The sequence below is a fragment of the Zootoca vivipara genome, chromosome 8 (assembly GCF_963506605.1).
Source record: "Zootoca vivipara chromosome 8, rZooViv1.1, whole genome shotgun sequence".
NCBI lineage: Eukaryota > Metazoa > Chordata > Lepidosauria > Squamata > Lacertidae > Zootoca > Zootoca vivipara.
In genome coordinates, this window is record NC_083283.1 from 996252 (window position 1) to 1011289 (window position 15038).

General features: G+C 55.9%; 1 non-coding gene across 1 annotated transcript; it reads left to right on the plus strand.

Annotated features, from left to right (window-relative positions):
* The first annotated feature begins 13223 nt into the window (after positions 1-13223).
* TRNAN-GUU (transfer RNA asparagine (anticodon GUU)) lies at positions 13224-13297 on the plus strand. The gene has a single exon. It is a non-coding gene; the product is annotated as a tRNA-Asn (tRNA).
* The last annotated feature ends 1741 nt before the right edge of the window (positions 13298-15038 follow it).

The window sequence follows — 15038 nt, forward strand, 5'->3', positions numbered from 1 at the left end:
TGTTTCCGTGTGCTGCTCTGGTTCGCCAGAAGCAGCTTTGTCATGCTGGCCACATGACCTGGAAGCTGTACGCTGGCTCCCTCGCCTAATAATGCGAGATGAGCGCGCAACCCCAGAGTCGGTCACGACTGGACCTAATGGTCAGGGGTCCCTTTACCTTTACCTTTACTAGAGTTGAAAAAGGACAACCCCCCCCCATCCCAATGCAGAGATTACAGCTAAATAATCCCCAACACCCCACCTTCCCAGGGAGTCTGTTCCATTGTCAAACGGCTCGCTCTTTCTGAAAGTTCTTCCTTGTGTTGCGTGGGAATCTCCTTTCTTGCCATTTGGATCCATTGGTTTGGGTCCCACCCTCCAGAGCAGCAGAGAACAAGCTTGCTCTCCTGTCCCCTCTGTCTTCTTGCTCCACCCCTCCCGCCTCCCGGACGCCCCAGTTGGAACATGGCTCTAGGGCCAGCGCCACCCCTGCTGTGCTGGGACACCAACTCTTAACGTGGTTTGCTTGTCTTTATTGAACAAGGAGGCAGGCCCACATCTGCATGCATTAGCAGGACACAGTACGGCAAGAGCAAGTCGGGACAGCAGCGGAGAAGGCACCCCAACCCCCCAGGGCCACACAGAAAAGGCCGGCAAGGTGCTGCTGGCTAGCCACACGATCCCTTGGCAACGGCAGCCCCTTCACCAAACCAAGCACACACAGCAGCCTGACTCCTGGCCAGCACCCATGCGCTGCCGCAAGGTGAGCGCTGCCCTCGGAAATCCAGGTCTCGGAATGGGGACAGAGTTCCTCCGCCCTGCAGCAGGCCTGGTCACAATCCGGCTGGGGGGGGGGGGCTGGGGCTGATGGCAGAAACCCTTCTTCCTTGCCATGCACCTTGTGGTGCCCTCCAGAAGCTACGTCTCCTGCCTGGCAGGGGCTGATGAGAGTTGTAGCCCCAAACACCTGGTCTAGTCCTAAGTGCTCCCCCCACCCCCCCAAAAAAATTCTGGGGTAGGAATCAAAGACAGGTGCTGTTGCCTGCCAGCCAGCCTCCCACCCTGCAATCTAGGAAGCTGCCTTATGCCGAGTCAGACCCGTTGCTCCACCTAGCTCAGTATTGCCTGCACAGGCTGGCAGCAGCTCTCCAGGATATCGGAGAGGGAATCTCAGCCCTGCCTAGAGAGGCTATCGGCAATTGAATCTGGGACCTTCTGCTTGCGCAGCAGATGATGTACCAGTGACCTGAAGCCCCCCCCCCAAGCCAGTTATGGGTCCTTGTGCAGGACCACCACCACCCCCCGCTGTTCTGCAAGCTACTCCAAGCTCCCAGACAACCGGACTCTGCTTTGCTCTCCCTCTGCTTCTTGGGGCCTCGCCTTCCATGCTCCTGGGACACGTTCTCACACTCCCCCCAGCCCCACCAGTGGCTCAGAGGCCATGGAAAGCTCTCGGACTAGAAACTTGCTTGGGCTGGCCAAGAAGGCAACCAAGACTCCTGAAGGCTGGGGTGAGAGGGACCTGGGCTACCCTGAGACCCAACAGGCGACTGGGACGAGCTGCCTAGCATCCGGAAGCGAAGCCTGGGGAGGAGGCTCCTGCAGCTGGAAGCAGGGCACCAGGGAGCAGCGGGCCAAAGCTGCTGTCCCGGGTTTTGCTTCTGCTAATGGCCAGGCCTGGTTGCTTGGCAGCGGGTGGGGAGAGGCCTTTTCCTCTAGGACACCTTCATTTGGGCAGTGTGTGGCTTGGCTGGCTGACTGCAGCTTGGCATACCCGGGGCAGTGGGCAGGTTCCTGCGTTTGAGCACAGGAGTCAGGCTGCATGGCCCTGGGGTCCCTGTGGCCAGCCAGGGCAGGAAAGGTGGCGTGAAAAGCACAAGGGGGGCCGGATCCAGGGGGTGGAGAGAGGGGAGCCTGCAGGAGGAAGCAAAGGCTCAGTCAGCAGTGCAGGAGCAGGCAGGCGACGGCTGTCCACTGGGGCATCTCAGGGCCTTCAGCAAGGGGGGGAGGAGGAGGAGGCAGCAGCGCTCCTCACATGCCTGTGGAGAAGAAAGAAGAAGAAGCCGCTCACCTCATCTCCCTGGCCTGGCACCTCACAGACCCCCCCCCAAGCCTCTCTGGAGGGTCTCCTGCATGGATTCCTGGGGGGGTCCCGTCCCAACTCTGATTCTAGGATTCCTGAGCCATGGTAGAGTTTGCCATGCAGTCAGTGCTGGATCTGTTGGGCCAATGATGGTCCTTTCGAAGATTGCAATGTTTTTTTGGGGGGGGGGCAGCAGTGGAAGGAGCCTCCTGGGACAATCAAGGAGGCCTGGAGCTGCTGCTTTGGGAGGCTGAGTGAGGCCCCCACCAGGCTGCCACTGTTTTGCAGGAACACACGGAATTGAGGCTCATGCCTAAAGTGTTCTGGCACCACAAATCTACTATAAAACATTTTGATAGGACAAAATGCACCAGGAAATGCACTAAAATTCATGGTAGTGGAGGCAGGGAGATCGGGACGGCACATAGGTGCTCCCTTGTACCACGTCAGACCACTGGTCCATCTAGAGCCCAGTATTGTCTGCACTGACAGGCAGCGGCTCTCCAGGGTGTCAGGCAGGGAGTCTCTCCCAACCCTGCCTGGAGCTGCCATTATTGCAGATTGATCCTGGGACCTTCTGCTGCAAGGCAACTGCTCCGTCTGAGCTGCTGTACAACCTCCCAACAATCCAACGGGAGCAGATGCTCAAAAAGGAAAGGGGGTTGTATCGCCTCCTCTGCAAGGTTCCTGCAAGCAAATCTGGTTGGGCGTCTAATGGGCACAAACTGCCCCACATGCTCCCTCTGTGTAGGGCATGGGGTGGGCCTGGAGTGCACCAGGGTTCCCCCCCCCCCCCGACACTACGGCATGCCCGCTTTGCAGGGCTCCATGGTGCCAGGGAGGTCTTTGTTCCTGGGAACGGCACATTCTGAACCAACACTGCTTCCCTTCCAGCCCGGGAATCCTGACACTCGAGGGACATGTTGCAAATGGGTGACCCTGCAAATGTTGTGGGGCGGCAACACCCTCACTCCCTGACTGGGATTGATGCAAGCTGGAGCCTGGCAAAATCTGGAACCCCCCACCCCTGATTTGGGGGGTCAGAAATGCATTTCTCAGTGAGTTTGGTAGAGGCCACAGTGGCCTTGAGCAGGAACCGGACCCAACTGCAATGCCTTCAGGGGACAAAAGTGGGGGCACTTCAGGCGTCGGCATGAAAAATCAGGAATGGGGCCCCAGCGGTTGAGGGCATTGGAGAAGGATCCAGCTAACCCAAGGCAAAATGAACCTCAGAATCAGGCCAGCAGCCTGTTCTCCCAGGGGCCAGCCAGTGCTGTGGCCCTTCGTGGGACACTTATCTTGGGAGGCGAGGGACTCCTCTGAATCCACTTCATGGTCCAAGCCTGGGGAGGAAAACATCCCAGATTACAGCTAGAATAAAGGTAAGAGGAGCCTGCAGGATTGGGCCAAAGGGAGCCCACCCAGTCCAGCATCCAACCAGATGCACATTAAGGGAAACCCGAAAGCAGGATTTGTGCGCAAGAGCAATTTTCTCAGCAATTGAGCCAAGCCTTGCCCCTGACTGTCCTGGTCTCCCCTCCGTCTCCCACGCTGCTTGCCTCCCCCAGGACAGAGCCTTGCACAGCCCTCTGGAGGGATTGTCCCCACACAAGAGGCTTCACTTCAAGTGCAAGAGACCTCCTTCTGTGGGGTTGCCCCTTTTCCGAGACCCCTGATGTGACTCCCAACCCAGGAAGAAGAACTTACTTTCTTGGGACTCGTGGGAATGAGCGGGAACATCCATGGCGGGACCTAGAGAAAGCAGAGAGAGACAGAGGTCCCTTCCATCTCCCACAGGTGGGCACGTGGGGCTCAGAGGTGGCCTGGACAGTGCTGGGTGAGCCGGCAGCTCTCCTCCTTCCCCAAGAAGGTGCCCTCCAGGTGGACTACATCTCCCATCACCCCCCGCCAGTATGACCAGGTGACACTGGGGTTGTGGGAGCCATCTCCTAGGGGCTCCCCACCCCCATTTGATGGGCATTGCCATTCAATATGATTGATTATGCGGGGCGGGGCTTACCAGGACATACTGTATTTTATTCAAGTTGGCACCCCTCGACCCAAACATTGAGAGGATCAGAGGAGGCCCTGGCGCGGTTTTCAGTGGAGTCACAGCCAGGCCAGGGAGGCCTGGGGGGAGGCCTGGCTTGTAAGTCAGGGCAGCTGAGGTCAGAGCCCCCCCCCCCCAAGAAGGCAATAGGGGAGTTGACAGGAGGGGTTGTTAGACAGTGGAACCGACTCCCTCGGGAGGATGGGCTCTCCTTCCTTGGAGCTTCTTAACCAGGGGTTGGGTGGTCACCTGGGTGCTTCAGATGAGGTTCCTGCATTGCAGGGGGTTGGACTAGATGACCCACAGGGTCCCTTCCAACTCGAAGATTCTATGAGTCTATGATTTGGACCCATGGGAAGGCAGCCTGGCAGACGTACCACTCTGGGTGTCTCCGGGCAGAGGGTCCAAGCTGAAGGATCCAAGATTGGAGGCATCGCTGTTGAGCATCACGTCCCCGTTGACCTCATCGGTGTGGGCGCGATTGGCCCCTGCAAAGCTCACGGGGGCCACCTCTGTCCAGGGATGGAGCAAGAGAGGAATCAGTGATGAGGCTCTGGCAGCCCCCTGCCCCAAACGGGGGCATCGCCTCTGGGTACGAGGGGGGTCATACGGTGGGGCTGGGGGCCTTTAAAGTGAGCAGGGATGGTGCCAGCATTTTGCCACCTGAGGTCCAAAGGACAAGGTGCCACCCGCCCCTTGGCTGCAGGGAAGCTCCCTTGACTGGCAGCTGGGCCAGCCCTCTGAGTTGTGGGCTGGCAATGGGGGCAGCACACCCTCCACCTCACCTGGGGCAGGCTGTGTGGAATGCACTGCTGTGTCCTCCAACAGAGAGGGGGCCAGTTGGGGGGCCCAGGAGGCAAAGGAGTACAAATGGGGCCAGGAGAGGAGAGCTTGCTGGGTCGTGCCTACCTGTAGTCATGGGATCCGCAGGAGTTCCGATCTCACCTGTGGACATAGAGACAGGTGTTCAAATGACGCACGACAGAGAGGCTGAACCCCACTCAATCTGCTTCTAGACATTTGGTGGAATTCCAGTCAAGGCCTCCATCTCTCTGTGGGCTGTTTGTCGGGAGCCAAAGCAAGTCCCAAACTTTAATAGCTACTTGCAGAATGTGGACCCGGCTCAGGGGCTGAGCCTCCACATGGCCAAGGAAGGTGTAACGGGGGGGGGGGGGGGAGAGAGAGAGAGAGAGTGAGTTGGATGTTGTGAAGTAGCAGCAAGGATGAGAGTGTCCCTGAGCATGAGCAGAGGGCATCGCTCTCACACCTGAGGCACCACAGCCATCTCCCCCTGGCTTGAACCATCTGCTAGAGATTCTTTAGCTGTGAGTCCTGAATGGCAGGGGGCTGGACTAGATGACCCCTGGGGGTCCCTTCCAACCATACCATTCTATGATCCTCCTTTTTTGCTAAAGGGGCATCTCTGGCCTCCAGGATTCCACTTACTTTCTCCCGAGGCCTCGGATTTACTGGAGATGATGGGCTCTGAGTTTGCCATGGGCTCTGAAAGAGATGGGGAGGGGGAGAGAGAGAAGCTGAAGGGGGGGCTGGGGGTCCCGTGCGATGAATCCCCTTTGGGCATTTCCCCAAGTGGAGCAGCAGCTGCTCTGCGTGCAAAGGGGAAGGACTTTGCCACTCAAAAGTCAAGCCCCTTTAGACATACATACATACCTGTTGTCTGGCTGCCTGTGGGGGACGTGGGGCTTGGGGAGGTCAGGGGCTCTGCAGAGAGGGAGAGAGAAGCAGTTGCTTATTATCATTGTTGTGGGGGTCAGCCCCTTCCATTTCTTGGGGTCCTGTACCTACCTACCCAGCGAGGGTTCAAATCCCACAGAGGAGGTTCCTGAACTAGTTGGTCCAGCCTCTTTGTAAGACCAGGGCCTTAGCTGGCTGCTGCTTAAGTGTCCTCATCGGCGTCACAAAAGCCTGAGCTGGGATGCAAGAGCTACCACTAAGTGAGGGGGCCCTCCAGGCCAATGGGTGGGCTTTTCCTCCACCCTCCCCTCCCCTGGCTGCTATTTAGGAGAACAATAGCCAGAGAATGTGCATGTGAGCTGCAAGCAGGCCAGAAGCTTGAAATATGAAAGGATGAAATATGAAGCCTGAAATATGAAAGGATGTCATATGGAGGAGGGAGAAAGATTGTTTTCTGCTGCTCCAGAGAAGCGGACACGGAGCAGTGGATTCAAACTTCAAGAAAGAAGATTCCACCTAAACATTAGGAAGAACTTCCTGACAGTAAGAGCTGTTCGGCAGTGGAATTTGCTACCAAGGAGTGTGGTGGAGTCTCCTTCTTTGGAGGTCTTTAAGCAGAGGCTTGACAGGCATATGTCAAGAATGCTTTGATGGTGTTTCCTGCTTGGCAGGGGGTTGGACTAGATGGCCCTTGTGGTCTCTTCCAACTCTATGATTCTAAGCCGGAGACACAGAGATCTGCTGGATCTGTGCTGGATCCAAAGCTGCGACTAATATAGAAGCAGGATCTGTTGTGGGGTTAATGCTTGGAGCCCCTCCAGCCTATGCTCAAGTTGCATGCATGTGCTTTTAAAAAAACCAACTTATATTCTAAACCAGGGGTGGCCACCTCCCAAGAGACTCTGATCTACTCACAGAGTTAAAAACTGGGAGTGATCTACCCCCTTTTGGGGGGGTTCAGGTCAAAGCTGTTGAGTTTTTTTAAGGAAGGGAAGCCCTGTTTTTTTGAGTTTAGGTCAAACTTGTTGAGCTTCTTTTAGGAGGGAGGCCCATTTTTGTTTAGGGCTTCAGGTCATAGTTCAGCTTTTTTTAGGGAGGAGGAAAATTTTGGGTGAGCTTTTTTTAGGGGTGCCAGTGATCTAGCAGTGATCTACCACAGACATCCAGTGATCTACTGGTAGATCACAATCTACCTGTTGGACGTGCCTGTTCTAAACTGATCACCTTCTTCCCAAGGAAACTGAACAGTGGGAAAGTGCTGGGAATCGCTGGAGTCTCTCACTGCTCAGAGGTTGTGTAGCTGGGGTGCTAGCTGCTTCTTTGCTTTGCAGGATGCTGGCCTCTTCTTTTCCCCTTTACGGGGGTCCCACACGCCCAACTTCCGGGGCCCCTCCCTCTCCCCACCCAAGTGCCGCCTGCAACTCACCATCTGCCACCACAATGGCCAGGAGCAGAAGCGCGGCTGCCGTGAGCAAGAGGAGCCTGCAGGGCAGAAAGGAAGAAAGAAAGAGGGGGGCTGAGCGTGGAGAGGGGGCTGGAGCATTAACATGACAGTGGTTAAGAGTCTGAGCTTTGAGCCATGCCAGAAATCTCAGCTCGGCCGTGAAGTCCCTGGCCCTGCCTCATGGCTTTGTTGTAAGGATGGCTGGTTGTGCAAACCTATGGGAAGAGCTTTAAGTGCTTAAATCAGAAATAATATTGTTTTAAAAGTTCATCAGGTTCTTCAGCAGCGGAGAGGTGCCTGCTGGGAAGTCACACTCCGATCCCAGAAGTGGAGGGCATTCTGTACATGCTCAGTGGCACACCCATTCACCCCAGCTATGATGGGGCACGATTCCCTCAGAAAATCTCCTGCAGAACAAGCACACAGCAGTGGAGAGGAGATGCTGGAGAGCCCCTGTAGAAATGAGACCCTGCTGATCCCTTGATGATGATGATGGTTTTATTATTTACACCCCACCCATCTGGCTGGGTTTCCCCAGCCACTCTGGGTGGCTTACAGCACATAACAAATTGTAAAATGTACTGTACATAGCTGTCATACACAGGTGACTGCAATTCATGGGATGAACAAAGACATTGGATTCTTATCTCATTATGCATGATCAAGCTTTCTTTAGCGCCTCAGCCCTTGCTTTTCCCCCGCAGGACCAATTGCAGTCATCAGCAGTCGTTAACAGCCATCTACAGGTTTACCACTCCCATCAGCCCATCACCCATTCCCCCCCACCCCCCCTCTATATATACATAAGGGTCTGACTTCTGTTTCAAGTGTATCTGAAGAAGTGTGCATGCACACGAAAGCTCATACCAAAATAAAAACTTAGTTGGTCTTTAAGGTGCTACTGAAGGAATTTTTTTTATTTTTATCTCAGTTAGATAGAGATAGACACACACACACACACACACACACACACACACACACACCCCACACATGATACAGGGCTCACCTACACTTCTGCATGTGCTGTGCCTTCAAAGCAGGAGTCCAGGCAGTTTCCCGCTTGAGTTTTCCCCTTGCCCCTCTCCCTTCCAAGGGAAATCCCGCTCTTTAGTGCTACATCAGAACAAATGGCAATCTGGGGAAAACCCAAATTCCTCTTAGCTCCAATTGAGCACTAAAGAGCAGGGTTTTTTTCCCAGGAGGGTGAGGGAAGCAGCAGAACAAGGGGAGGTGTGGATAAGCCAGCCTGTATAAACATATGGTTTCACTGTGAAATCACTTTGGGAGGCTTTACGAGAAGCGATTCATAAAGGAAATTAAATGAATTAATAAATAGTCAGCTGAACAGTGCTTTGGGGTACAGTCATACCTCGATTTAAGTACGCCTCAGTTTGAGTATTTTCAGTTTAAGTACTCCGTGGACCTATCTGGAACAGATTAATCCACTTTCCATTACTTTCAATGGGAAAGTTTGCTTCAGGTTAAGTACGGACTTCCGGAACCAATTACACTCATACCTCGGGTTAAATACGCTTCAGGCTGAGTACTCCACGGACCATCTGGAATGGATTAATCCACTTTCCATTACTTTCGATGGGAAAGTTCGCTTCAGGTTAAGTACGCTTCAGGTTAAGTACAGACTTCTGGAACCAATTGTGTTTGTAAACCGAGGTACCACTGTATACATCTTTGCGGATAAAACATATTTTTGAATTTGTCAATTCAAAGTGGATTATAAAGCACAGTGACTTAACTATTGCATTTTGGTCAACATTTGCAGGAGGAAATAATTAAAAAGTGCTACGGATACTGAGCGACAGAAGCAGCTCCCCAGGGTTCTGGGAAGAAAAGGAGTCTTTTATCTGGCCCACCTGGAGATGCCCTGGATGGGGAGCTGAGTCTGGGACTTCCTGAGTCCAAACAGAAGCTCCACGGCTGAACCACAGGCCAGGGCAAGACCCTGCCTTCCCCCTCCTCTGGGTGCCACCTCCCACCTCCTTGGGGGCAACTCAGCAGGTGCCCAGCCCCCGATGCACACGGACCCTGCTACAAGGCCATCCTTCAACAGGGGCCTGACTCCAGACCACCCGCTGCCCAGTGGGGTCCCCAGTTGGTCAGCTTTCTGGCAGATAGGCCTCCCTGGCTGCAGATATAACGGGAGGGAAACTGAGGAGAGGAGAGGAGGGGAGGCTGACCTGTTCTGCGGGATGCCCTGCAAGACCCACACCTGGACAGGGATCTAAACCTGGATTCACCCAGGGCAAACAGGTGCATGGACCCAGCCCACCCATAGGGCCCCCTTTCCGCACCCAAGCAAAGTCGGCACGCACCTGTGTTGTGCCCGCATGATCCTGGGCATCTGGCGCTTGGGGCGGTGCTGGGATCCAGTCTCAGGAACTCTGGGGGAGGCAGAAACACTCTGTGTGCTGAGCCACGGGAGGCCCATTATATGGGTCTGTCCCCTCCAGGGGGGAGCCGGCTGCGAGGGGCCAGCCAATCCAGAGGCTGGCAGGAGGGTGATGGGTGGGGCAGAGCCACAGAGGCCCCTGAGCAGCCCCTGGGCTCCCTTCCTGAGGGGCAGGGGGCTTTGTCCCCACCCCCACCTGCCTCTGTGCAGCAAAGGTGGGGGGTGCCCGGCCATGAGGGGCAGCCCTTCCTCGCCCTGCCTGACACCAGCCCAAGCCTGGGCACAGGTACCCCAGCATCGCCTGCTGCTCTCAGGCTGCCTGCAGCTCCTCAAGCAGAGAAAGGGGGGGGGTCCTTCCCAAGGAGACTTTGCTAGCTGAGATGCTTTTAACTGGAGGGATTATTTACGCCATGATGAAAGTCTCAGGTGCCCTTCCTGGACCTTGGCACTTGCTCCCCATCAATTAACCCAGGCAGCAAAGAGGGGAGTTTGTTCGGTGGAATGCAAGGACTCCTTTATTAGCACAAAGGACAATTGGGAGTTCAGAGCAGGGTGTGTGTGTGTGTGTGTGTGTGTTGGTGGACTCACTCGCTGGAGCCTTACTGCGAAGACTGTGCATTGGTTAGTGTGCACTGATCTACACACATAAAACAAATTCACGCACAAACCCAAACCCCAAAAGTCCCATGGCGATCGGCAAATGGTAACGGGGGCAGGATCGTGAAATCTGGAAGCCCCTAGTCATGAACCAGCACATGGGCAGTCAGGGCCAGCTCTAGGTAGACCCCCGGTGGCGCAGGGCGCCACGGCGCTGGCCCGCCAGGAGGGTGCCACGAGCTGCGCCCGCCCGCCCGCCGGCCGGTCCGCCGGTTCGACACGCAGCTGTGCCCACAGCAACCACGCTGTGCCTGCCCGCCCGCCGCGCAGCAGCGCCTGTGGCAGCCGCGCTGCGCCCACCCGCCCACCACGCTGGGAAACGGGGCGGGGGGGCGCCGGAGGGATCCGTCGCTCCAAGGCGCCAGGGGCGCTTAAGACGGATACAGATCCAGTCGTTCTGACTCAAGAAACAAGGCAGCTGAGCAGCTCGGCAGTTGTATGTATCCATGACTGAGCAGCCCTTTTTAGGATCCACCCTGCTCACCCTGAAAAGGGGGAGGGGCTTGAAATGGTGCCCTAAACATAGTCTACCTCCCTTTCTCCCTGACTGGACTACCACGCCCAGTGGGGTCACCAGCCTGTGGAAGGACGTGTGGATCCAGAATTGGCCTCCACAGTCACTTACGGACTCATTGTTAAAACCGTGTTCTTGGAAGACAATCTTCCTTGGCTACGAGGGATCGTCAAAGAAGAAGTGTGGGTGCAAAGACTACAGAGAATAACTTTGCTCCGATGATGGATTATCTATACAGTATCTGTCTGTCTATCCACCCACTCACAAGCCATGACTGTAGGAAGCGCCTGCCAGGACGGTCCAGGCCTGGGGTCCTCCCTCCTGATCTCATGAGCAGATAAAGCCCCCCCCATGCGCCCCCAGCCAGGTACACCTCTCCACCCCCACCCCCCAGCAATGCGCAAGGTGCCAGCGCCAGAACAAAGCTCCCTTTGTGGCTGTGGAGCATCTCAATGTGCTTTTGTTCAGGGCCTCTCTCGGCTCTCCTGGATTAAAGGCTCTCACAGGGGTGACGTAGGGCCTGTGGGGCTGGATTCGGTTGCAAGGGCTGCCTGGCTGCCTGCCCCTGGGAGGACTGAGGCAGCCGCGGTGGCCCCTGTGACAGCTCCCCCCCCCACTGCCAGCGCCTTCTGCCAGCTCCCTGTCTGCCCAAAAGGGTCTGAAGCAAGGGGTGGGGGCTGGACGTGCTCCGTCTCCCTGCCTCTTCCTCAGAAGGGGGAGCCCCCAACCTCCCCACAGGGGGAAAGGGCTGGCTGCCCAAGGGGGTCCCCTGAACGTGGCCAGGAACTCGATGCAACTGGCCGTTGGAGCCTTGTTGCCATCTCACTGCCGGCACATTCCTCTCTTTGTGGAAGCCAGACCAAACCTGAACTGAGCCCCAAACGGAGAGAGCCATCAATTGGTTCTTTGGCTTCCTCGTAGCCGAGGAAGATTGTCTTCCATGAACACGGTTTTAACAGTGAGTCCGTAAGTGACTGTGGAGGCCAATTCTGGATCCACACGTCCTTCCGCAGCGGGGACATAGGTTTCCGGGCGGGAGTTGATCACGATTATCCTTGGCAAGTGAGAGGGTACCCGGGGGCCTTTTAAAAGTGGTGCCAAATGCAGATCCCCACTGGACGGAAGACTGATGGGAGTGTGGAACCAAAGCAGGGTCCCTTCCCCCCCCCCCGGCTCATCTAGTCAACACCCTGCAACGCAGGAAACTTAGCTAAAGCTTGGTAGAGCATGAGACTTGTAATCTCAGGCTCCTGGGTTCAAGCCCCACCTTGGGCAAAGGATTCCTACACTGCAGGGGGGTAGACTCTTCTTTAGGTGGAAAGAAGATTCCACCTAAACATTAGGAAGAACTTCCTGACAGTAAGAGCTGTTCGGCAGTGGGATTTGCTGCCAAGGAGTGTGGTGGAGTCTCCTTCTTTGGAGGTCTTTAAGCAGAGGCTTGACAGGCATATGTCAGGAATGCTTTGATGGCGTTTCCTGCTCGGCATGGGGTTGGACTGGATGGCCCTTGTGGTCTCTTCCAACTCTATGATTCTAAGACTAGAGGACTTGTGAACCCTTCCAGCTGGCTGTGACCATTGCCTCCTTCCTGCTTGCTGGTCCAGGCCTTACTAAGGTGACTTCCCTGATTCTGGGATGCTTGAACCAGCAACAGGGAGCAGCAGCCTTTGATGTGCATCTCTGGAGACAAACGGCTTGGAGGAATCCGGCGCCTGCCTCGAGTGCTGAAGGAGAAGTCATGCTTAGTAACCTGGAAATTTGGTCCCAGGACAATGCAGCCGAAGGAGTGGGGAGCTGCTGGGGGTGGGGTGGGGGTTTCCTGCTCCCCCCTCCTCCCACCTGCCTGGAGAACACTGTGCAGGCCCCGGCCCAGCAGCTGGCCGGCAACCAAGCTGCGGAGGTATGAAAGGCAGCCGCCAGGCTCCCCGTCGGCTCGTAAAGCCTTCCCCGGGATCAGCTCTCGCCTGCAGCCATGTGCTTGGGCTCCAGGGAGTCCTGGGGGCCTGGCCCTCTGGGATGGGGCTTCTGGCACCTGGCTCCAGGCGCTGGGCGGGGAAAGGGGTTGTGCTGGCCAGCCGCTGCCAGATGAAGGAGGCCAGCTGCACAGAATCAGCCCTGAGAAACCCCACTGCACCTGACCTCGGCTGTTTGTGGCCGGCGGGGGCAGCGCGCAAAGAGGGCAGCGCATTCCGCCGCGGTTTCAGAGCCAGCCCAGGCGCTTCAGTGGTCCCTGATGAGCAGAACCAAGCCCGGAGCGAGTGATGGGGGGGAAGGGGAGGGGAGGCTGCGAGCAGGACTCCTGCCTGGGCCACACCAATCTGGGGCGGGAGGGCAATCTCGTGAGCAGGAGGAGAGCTTAGGGTGGCACCCACCTGCACCTGCCCCTCACCAAATGCCTGGCGTAGCTCAGTCGGTCGAGCATGAGACTGTTAACCTCAGGGTCACGGGTTCGAGCCCCATGTTGGGCAAAATATTCCTGCATGGCAGGGGGTTGGACTAGATGACCCCTGGGCCTTCCAGCTCTACAGTCCTGTGATTCTCAACACAGGCATCTTGCAGGCCTGAAGCGTATTTTTGGCATCAGATGTGTCTCATCAGGTCAGTTGTCTCTGGGGGTATAGCTGGGGTTCTTGACATTAAAAGATGGCAATAAAACAGCCTTCCTCAACCTGGCGCCCTCCAGAGGTTTCAGACTACAGCTCCCACACCCTGACTGGAGCTTGTGGGAGATGTAGTCCAAAATACCAGGAGGGCGCCGGGTTGGCGATGCTCCAGTAAATCCACAACAAACTCCCTCCTGAAACCTTTCTGCTCTCAGCAGTTGTGGGGGATTTGCACACGCAGCCTTGGCTCCCCCTCTTTGCGCCCAGGTAGGCCACGGATGCGGCCCCAGAGGTCAGGAGCAGGGGGGGGGGCTTTTAATCTCCTGAGCAGGCAGGTGTAGCCTGGATGTCTGCGAAGGGCGGCGGCCCCTCCCTCCTGGCATTCCTCCCCCCACCCCACCGGGCCTGGCAGAACAAGGGGCTCTTTGCTCTGGGCTCAATGCGCTTTTGTTCCCCGATGAAAGGGTCTCCAGGAGGGGCGGCTCAGGAGATTGCAGAGTGCGATTGGGAGTGTGGGGCTCAGGGGGGCTCAGGAGGCAGCGCCGCAGCCGCCGTCCTCATAATGAAAGGCCAGCTTGCCAGCCAGTCTTGGAATCGCTTCCAGTGCTCTGGACCACCAGCAGCAGCTGCTTGCATGACCCTCCTGCCTGGACCCAAAGGCAGAGGAAGGGGCTTCTCTGGACCTCAACTCAAGGGCAGCAAAAGTGGGAGGGACTATTCACACAATCCATCTGCATGCAGGTCCCCTGAGGGAAGCAGAGACTCCAAAGCTCATATTTCAATGTGGCAAGTTGCATTATCATAGAATCATAGAATCCTAGAGTTGGAAGAGACCACAAGGGCCATCCAGCCAACCCCCTGCCAAGCAGGAAACACCATCAAAGCATTCCTGACAGATGGCTGTCAAGCCTCTGCTTAAAGACCTCCAAAGGAGGAGACTCCACCACACTCCTTGGTAGCAAATTCCACTGTTGAACAGCTCTTACTGTCAGGAAGTTCTTCCTAATGTTTAGGTGGAATCTTATTTCTCGTAGCTTGAATCCATTGCTCCGTGTCCGCTTCTCTGGAGCAGCAGAAAACAATCTTTCTCCCTCCTCCATATGACATCCTTTCATATATTTGAACATGGCTATCATATCACCCCTTAACCTTCTCTTCTCCAGGCTAAACATGCTCAGCTCCCTAAGCCGTTCCTCATAAGGCATCGTTTCCAGGAAGGTTTGGGGAGTTGGTTCCTGCAAAACTACCAAGGGGATCCCTCCAACATGGGGGTAGGGAATGCCCCACCTGGATTGGGGTGAGGGGTGCCTCAGATTAGAGTAGGCTGAAGGCAAAGAGTAAGGTTACCGTAACTTCCGTCATGACAATGTAGTTGTATGCACACTCAGAGGATGACCTCCAAACCATCCTAAATATCTTCGCAGAAGCTTACGATAAGCTTGCCCTATCGCTCAACATCCAAAAAACCAAAGTGCTGCACCAACAAGTACAGTACAAAAAAACCTCTCTGCAGCGCCACATATCCAACTCAATGGCGTAACATTAGAAAATGTCGATCACTTCTCCTACAGGCAGTTATCTTTCCACAAGGGCCAACATTGATGCC